This window comes from Amborella trichopoda, chromosome 13, assembly GCF_054954075.1.
Source record: "Amborella trichopoda isolate Santa Cruz 75 chromosome 13, AtrichopodaSantaCruz75HAP2 v2.0, whole genome shotgun sequence".
In the NCBI taxonomy this organism is placed as follows: domain Eukaryota; kingdom Viridiplantae; phylum Streptophyta; class Magnoliopsida; order Amborellales; family Amborellaceae; genus Amborella; species Amborella trichopoda.
Window position 1 is genome coordinate 9,119,414 of NC_142348.1, and position 7,911 is coordinate 9,127,324.

General features: G+C 34.3%; 1 long non-coding RNA gene across 1 annotated transcript; it reads left to right on the forward strand.

The window, feature by feature from the left end:
* The first annotated feature begins 4,305 nt into the window (after positions 1–4,305).
* LOC148779009 (uncharacterized) lies at positions 4,306–5,124 on the forward strand. The gene is made up of 2 exons (XR_016047463.1): positions 4,306–4,404; positions 4,653–5,124. It is a non-coding gene; the product is annotated as an uncharacterized LOC148779009 (long non-coding RNA).
* Positions 5,125–7,911: the final 2,787 nt, after the last annotated feature.

Genomic DNA, 7,911 nt, shown 5'->3' on the forward strand with positions numbered 1-7,911 from the left:
GGTCATGAGCCTCTACAATGGACTGTGGGTCATGTGAACTACTGGGTTAATTTGATAAAGCTACTGTGGATCGTAGTCCACAATTGAAGGTGGAGTACTCCTATGTGTTGATTAAATCCTGACCTATTTGGATCCGATTCCCATTAAAATTAATATAATTTAATTAATTTTATGTTATTTAACTTTTAGAATGTTTATTTGAATTTTATAAATCTTTTGATATTTTAATTTTGTCATTTGCATTTATATATCAAGAGAAATTCATTTCTAAAGTTTTAAATAAACTAAGAGGTTTGAAAAATCTAAGAATTAATTTTTATTGTTTCTAAAATATGTGGGACCCTCCATAATTATTGGAGGCCCATTTAAATCACATAGGATAATTGGGTGAGGTGGCCACCAAAGGGTGGCATGCCCCACCCATAAGGGATTACATTTTCTTGCTAAATATTGTGAGAGTCATCTCATGCTAGTTGACTTTCATTTGTAGAGAGAAGCCTACTTGCAATAAGGGAATGAAATATGTGGTTTTAGAAAATCAATCAAGAATGATTAATTGAGACATAGGGAATGAATATTTGCTATTAGATAAAGTAAAAAAATATTTTTCTTATTTAACTTATTTGATGGAAATGGGTTTAGAAAGGGGAAGATAAGGTTCTAGTACATTCCTTAGCATCTTGATGGTGGATCTAGGGAATGGATGACTCACATCTCTCACCCCACAAGTCTCATTAGATCGACAGTCAAGGTTTGTTTCTACGATTTTTTGGTAAACCACAATGTATGAAAACTCTATAAAAGGGATCTTTCTCCTCGCTTGTCTCTACACCTTTTACTTACTCTCTCTTCTCTCTCTAAAATATAATATCTCTCGTTAGCCTCTCTAAGGGGCATGCCCCACATAGGTTACTCTCTCTCTCTCTCCAAGAAACCTAAAGGACCACACCCCACCTTAGCCTACCTCTCTCTCTCTCTCTCTCTCTCTCTCTCTCTCTCTCTCTCTCTCTCTCTCTCTCTCTCTCTCTCTCTCTCTCTCACACTATCTAAAAAAATATCTTAAGGAGGGTGCACGCCCAAGCTAGGCTAGGTTTTAAACTTGAATCTCTCTCACGGGGTTTAAATCAAGTTAGGTTTTGGTTATGTGATTTTGTGGGCAGAAAAGGGATCATCTCTGGCTAGTAGTTTTCTCCATTATTTCTTGATTTTTGTCTCTCATAAGGATCAAGCCATGTGTTTGAATTAGGCCTAAATATTAAGGTTTTAGGTGGGTGGTTTTAGATCGAGATCCATGTGTATTGATTGCGTTTTGCCATAAGAAAGAGAAATCAAGTGACCGATCAAAGATCTCGAGCACTATTGGAATGAGGAAACTCAATATGGGATGTAATAAGCCTGGTTGAGGTAATATCCAGCACCATCTTTTGTGTCTTCTATATTTATTTGTTGTGTCTTTTCTTTGTTATTGAAAAAAAGGTTTTGAATGACTTCAAGTTCTTGAGATATATATATATATATATATATATATATATATATATATATATATATATATATATATATATATTTATTTGAAGTTTTTATATTGTAAATTGACTACTTGTAAATGAACTAGACCGTGTTGAAAAAAAAAAAAGAATTTAAAAATAATAAAAAAATTGTTATATACTTCAGCTAGATCATACGAGTTCTTCTTTCACATATTATATATAACTATTTTTTTCTCCATTTTTTTTTTTAAAAAATGTGTTGAACTCGAGCGAGCTACTCGGATTCGTCCAAATAACTCACCTCAGCTAGGTCCTAAATAGATCGATTCAAAACGTTCACGGTGATTGATTAGATAAAGGTCCTAAACCGACAGTGAAAATGAATCCCCAAGTTCAAGGCCACGACATTGAATTTTTCACTCACTCTGCGTAATTAACTTTTTCCTCAAAGCAAGGTGCATTTTTAAGAGCTTAAAGCAAAGGCTGTTCAAGAGTGATACAGCATTGGTGTGGAGCACCACCCTAGAAAGAAGAGCACTTACTTCTAGGCATTCTACCTAAGATTGCCTCGGGCTAAGTCTTGCACCGAGGAGAGGTACTCATACGAGTTGAATGACTAACACATTATCTGGCATATATCACAAGATCTGTATTGTTATTTAAATTTCAAATTTTATAGTCGGCATTGAAAATTAATGTTAGAACGACAATAGAGATTTACCATGCCCAAGGTGCTTTCTGATGAAAATTAAGGTGACAGCTTTACATTGTTGCCATAAAGCCTAGGCCTTATAAAAATTGCATCCATGTTTAAACATTAATTATAATTTATATTTAAATATCGGGATCTTAGTGCAATTTTAACTACAAGCAACATGTCCTAAACTCAAAAGCAAAAATGACGTTATTTTCCTATCACTCAAATAAGAAAATAGTGAAATATTGATTTCTCCAAATACTTAACTTTTGGTTTGAAGGACACGTATGATTTACCTAGGTCGTATTTTAGCTAGGATGCAATGCCTCGAGAAAACCTCTTTGAAAAAGTACACATATTTGAAAAATTAATGTTTTCATTCTAGGGGTGTATTTTATTAGGAGATCAGAGGCTCAAAACAATCAAATTAGAGCTTACCTCAAAATTTTCACTAGAAGAAGTTGTTTTGATGCTCAAATTGATCATCTCGACATCAAGATGCATGGACATGTGAAAAAAAATGGTTTTCAAGTTTTGTATGTAGTGTATCTTATAACACATTTTTGGACCGTTAATTTCAAGATTTCCAAGTTTTCATAGATCTGCTCGATATACACTATATTTGAAGCTTTAAATTTTATAAATCAAGATGAAGATATATTTTGAGGCTATCACAAAGATTTCCAGTATTGAAACCACATTTCTCGATACTATTTGAAGGTGAGCTTTACTTTGATTGTTTAGAGCCTCCGCTCTATACAAACTGCACCCATTTTATTATGGCTGATAATTCTCCTTTTCAATAAACTTATTCATGATAATAGATTATTGTGTCTTTGGTAGTGTCTATTATAAAGTCAATTGAGATGACTTATAGGCGGTTTTACATATAATTCACTTTTTTTAAAAAAAATATTGCATTTACAATAATTTGTGGAGAATAACGTGTTTTTAGCTAAAACTTACCGAGTAGCTGAAAAAAAAAATCAAATAATTAAATACATTACCCAATATAAGGCATATACTAAATATCTAACGAAATAATATTATCTAGAATATATTAATCTATCTTGTGATAATGCTTGGATGATGACAATAGTGGTAACGGCATTAATTTTGGATAAATTAGTCTATTTTGAATAAAATAAATTATTATCCGACCATGCCCTTTAATAAGTATATAGGAGATGAAAAGCAATTTGAGATTTGAATTAAGCTCCTCACTAAATATATTACGTGTGAGTCCTAGTCTATGCATTCTGAGCACTAGACACACATTGGGTGGGTTCGGGCAAATCGTTTCTTCAAATGAAGCTAGCTCACATGGATAGGTACCATAATTGAAAATGCCTCACCTACCAACTATGGCAAAGCAATATCTTATTTATTAAAGCCACAAATATAAAAATGAACACACACTAATCACATTTTTCATTAAAAAATAAAAATAAAAACATACGCACACTAAAGCTGTCGGTCATGATTCAAAATTCTTCTAAATAAGGGTGCCATTTGTATAGAGTCGAGGCTCTAAACAATCAAAGTAAAGCACACCTTTAAATAGTGCTGAGAAATATGGTTTCAATACTGAAAATCTTTGTGAGAGCCTTAAAATATATTTTCATATTTGATTATAAAATTTCAAGTTTAAAAAATAGTGTAAATCGAGCAAATCTATAAAAATTTTAAAATCTTGAAAATTGACAATCCAAAAATGCGTTACAAGATGTACTATTTCCAAATCTTGAAATCCATTTTTTTTCTCATGTCCATGTATTTTGATGTCGAGATGATCAATTTGAGGATATTTGGGCATCAAAACAACCTCTTCTAGTGAAATTTTTGGGATGGGCTCTAATTTGATTGTTTAGAGCCTCGGTTTTGTATAAACTTTTTTCTTTAAATAATCACAAAAAAAGAAACAGGAAAAACAAAAGAAGGGGGACAGTTGGTAGACACTCCCCGTGTGGACAAAATCCTCCCACAAGTTAAGTGGAAATTCCACCATTTTTAGTTCTTTAATGGGTTACTAACGCAATATGCAAGTAGTATTTTCATCATTAGGATTTCTCTATAAATTAGGCTATCAAATTGGGTAAGAAGCATGAGAGAGAGAAAAAGAGATGAAAGTGTTGAAGTGCGTGCGCTGGCATGTCATGGTCCTTCTAATCGTGCTCGCTCTCTCAAGTTTGGCAGAAGCTAAATCCCAAATACATTACGGTGATCCTATTTTTTCATTCGAAAAAGACAAATTAATATCTACAAACTATACACGTATAGGTGTGCAGCACCATCAAACTCGTCTCCTTCATAGAGTGAGACCAAATAACTCGGCAGAGTCCAAGACGGCCGAGCCTTGATACACTGGTACTGTGCATGTACAAGTGAGAACAGCGAGAGATCCTCAGAAGTAATATGTTGTGCTTTTTCTAGGTTGTCACTAAGACAAATTTCTATGGTGATTGCAGGGATGAAGGTGGGGAGACCGATCTTCTACCCCACTCCTCCCAAACCCAACAGAGTGAGGCACAATATACCTGATCAGAGACCCATTCTTCCTTCGCCTCCTCCTGCTTCTTGAGTGATCAAAGGCTTCATTTTTTTTTTCCTTCTTAATCGGTTTGTACTGTGTTCTTGCGGGCGCAATATGTACACTTGCTTGCACGGGACCCACATAAACTCATTTTGTTTCTTGAAGAAGACCCTCTTAAAAAAACCTCATGAAACAAACATTTTTAGTTTCTATACACTGAATGATCTGTGGTCAAACCTCAGGTGTATTTTGCATAGTGATTTTTACACTTTTTTTCTAGAGTGCATCTGTGTTTTCTTTTTTTTTTTAGTTCTCTTGAACTCATTCAGATGAGTAATTTACATGCGGAGATTATGGCGTTTAAATACGCTCCAACATTGAAATGTGATGTAAAAATTTAGGAGTTAGGTCATGTTTATTTCTCTGTATCGCGCTTAATCTCTCTAAGTTATGGGTTATGGTTGTAGTTATCTTCTTCTTCTCCTTCTAAATGAATGTGGCTAGTTATTTTGTAATTAGTTATGGGAAGGTTTGTAAACTGATTGAAAAGCCTATACCATTTGTTTTGATTTTGGGAACTCGAAATTAAATGCAACAGAGAATATTGGCGGCCTGTATAATTCTATGAATGGCTGTTGCAAACCTTTTTGGAGATTACGTATAATGTTGGCTAATTGTGTATCTAAGTTTATATCTTTTGCTAATCATCAATGGAGGATCCAACATGCTTAGAGAGGCTAATATGGCTGCTGATTCTTTGACCAATGCAGCGGTTTTTATGAATGCAGCAACGGTGTGGCGTACTCTCCCCCAAGACTTTGTAACGCCTTTTATTTTACGTGATGTTGCTAGTGTTCCCTTGTCAAGGGTTGTATAAGAATTGTTCATGTAAAATATTCCTAATTTATTAATAAAACTGGTAGGAGCTCGATATCTCCATTGATTCACCCAAAAAAAGAATATTGGCATCCCGCTAAGATTGCATAGTTAACAAGCTAAAATCAAAATAGGTGAGTAAAAATATAATGAAGCATAAGAAAAAATAATAAAAGCTGAAACTAGAAATATTGCGCTCTCATACCACTTGTTTTGATCTTGTGAACCCCAAATATAAACGTTGAAACTAGAACCTTGAATATCGGATCCCATGTACTTAACAAGTTTAAAATAGGATTGGTGCGTAAATACATAATACGAGAGAAAAAAATATAAAATAATAAAATATATGAAGCATGCTAACCAAATAACCAATGCTTGTTTAACAAAGTGACCATTTTGTTATTGATTAATGTTGTTAAGCCTAAAGTAACCCCCAAAAACATAGGGGAAATTTTTTCTGTATACTTTAATTTGGTGTAGCATTTCTCAATAACCAAGAACATGAAAATATAGTTAGCGGCATTAGCTTTTCAAAAAAGCTATCTTCTAACCTCTTAAACCCATTTCATCTTATTTTATAATATTTTTTTGTCTCAAACAATTTTCAAAATGATGGGCTCTCTTGCTCTATATCTCTTTACCGTAATGTCCCCCCTCCCTCTCTCTCTCTCTCTTTCTCTCTCTCTCTCTCTCTATATATATATATATATATATGAGGCCATGTTTTAGGACGTGAAAGGCACGTAACCTGCTTAAAGGATACATGATATTGTTAGTGAGTCAATAATTGATAAACGCTCTGCCTTATAAATGCAAAGAGAGAGATGGAGAGAGAGAGGGAGCAAGGGGGAAAAGAAGATAGTAAAAAGTGAGAGGGAAAGAGAGCTTGTCATTACAAAATTTGTTTGGAACTTTAAATTTTTGTAAGGAAGGGTCAAATGGGTCTAGAGGGTTAGGGGATAGTTTTTTTTTCAAAAGTTAATGTTTTTCTAACTTGTGGGTCTACCAAGAAATGATACATCAAATTAGGATGTACCAAAAAAAATTTCTAAAATCTAAAAGAAAATGCACCAAAAAAATGAACTATTTAATATCTCTGCCTTACCTTTGATTTGATTTCAAAAAATCCCTTCAAAAGACAAATAATCATGAGTTAGAATAGTTGCTATCTTAGTTGCGTTGTGAAAAGTGGTGAAATCCTAAATTGTTGGTAATTATGTAATTATGTTCAGCTGTATTTCACATTATATAGTGGTTTAAATTCCAAAGAAAATTGGCAATTAATGTCATTTGAAAGAAAAGGGAAACCGTTTGGCAACCCATTTGATCTTGATATGAAATTGGGGATTCAAAATGGTAAGTGCTTGCTACTCTCACAGCTTACAAAAAAAAAAAAAAAAAAACGACTCGCTCGAGTAGGACCCCTCTTCTAGGCCCGAGTACTTGGCCGAGTTAATTTTATGTGTGGAGGTAAGTCATGCTGATCTTTTCTCTAATGCAATCAGTAAGTCATACTGATCTTTTCTCTAATGCAATTCAAGTTTGTATTTACGTTTAAAATTCGTAATTATACTAATACTTCGTGGATTGTTATTGATGTATCTTGGCTTTATGCTTTTATTCTCATATGTGCTTTTCTTTATTATGTTACAATTCTGCATCAATTAATAGAATATAACTCTGTCATCTTTGCATATTTACGATAAAGTAAGTAAAGTACTGATTGCATATACACAGACTGGCAAATTGTTTCCACTCAGAGGGATAGTAAGAAGGTAAAGAGGAAATATTACAATCATACATTTAGAAAAGCATTAAGAAGTTACCGATTTTGATGTACAGACCGCTGAAATAGCAACTGTATAGTAACTGTATAGACTATCCTATAATTACAGAAAAGAGAGCAAGGCAAATGAGAAAAGAGAATATGAGAGAGTATGAGAATGAGAGAGTATGAGCAACTATGCAGAACTTCTGATGCTTCAGTGGTATTCCTTGCGAAGTCTGCCTTCTTCAACTGCGGGAGTAGGTATTTATAGAAGACTAAAGAGGTTGGTTGTCTTAACGACGAAGAAATATTTGTGGCTGAGAGGGGATGGCGTAACGACGAAGGAACTTCTGTGGCTGAGACGGGACGGCGTAACGACGAAGGAACTTCTGTGGTGGTGAAGGGATAAGGTGGTTGTCCTATCACTGTATGGGATAATGAAGAGGGATACGTGGCTGGTGCAGGAGATAGCCGAGCGTTGGTGACAGCGATGGATGGCGATGGCGAATCTTACGTGTGTCGATGGTAGTGGCATGTGCGAGCGTCG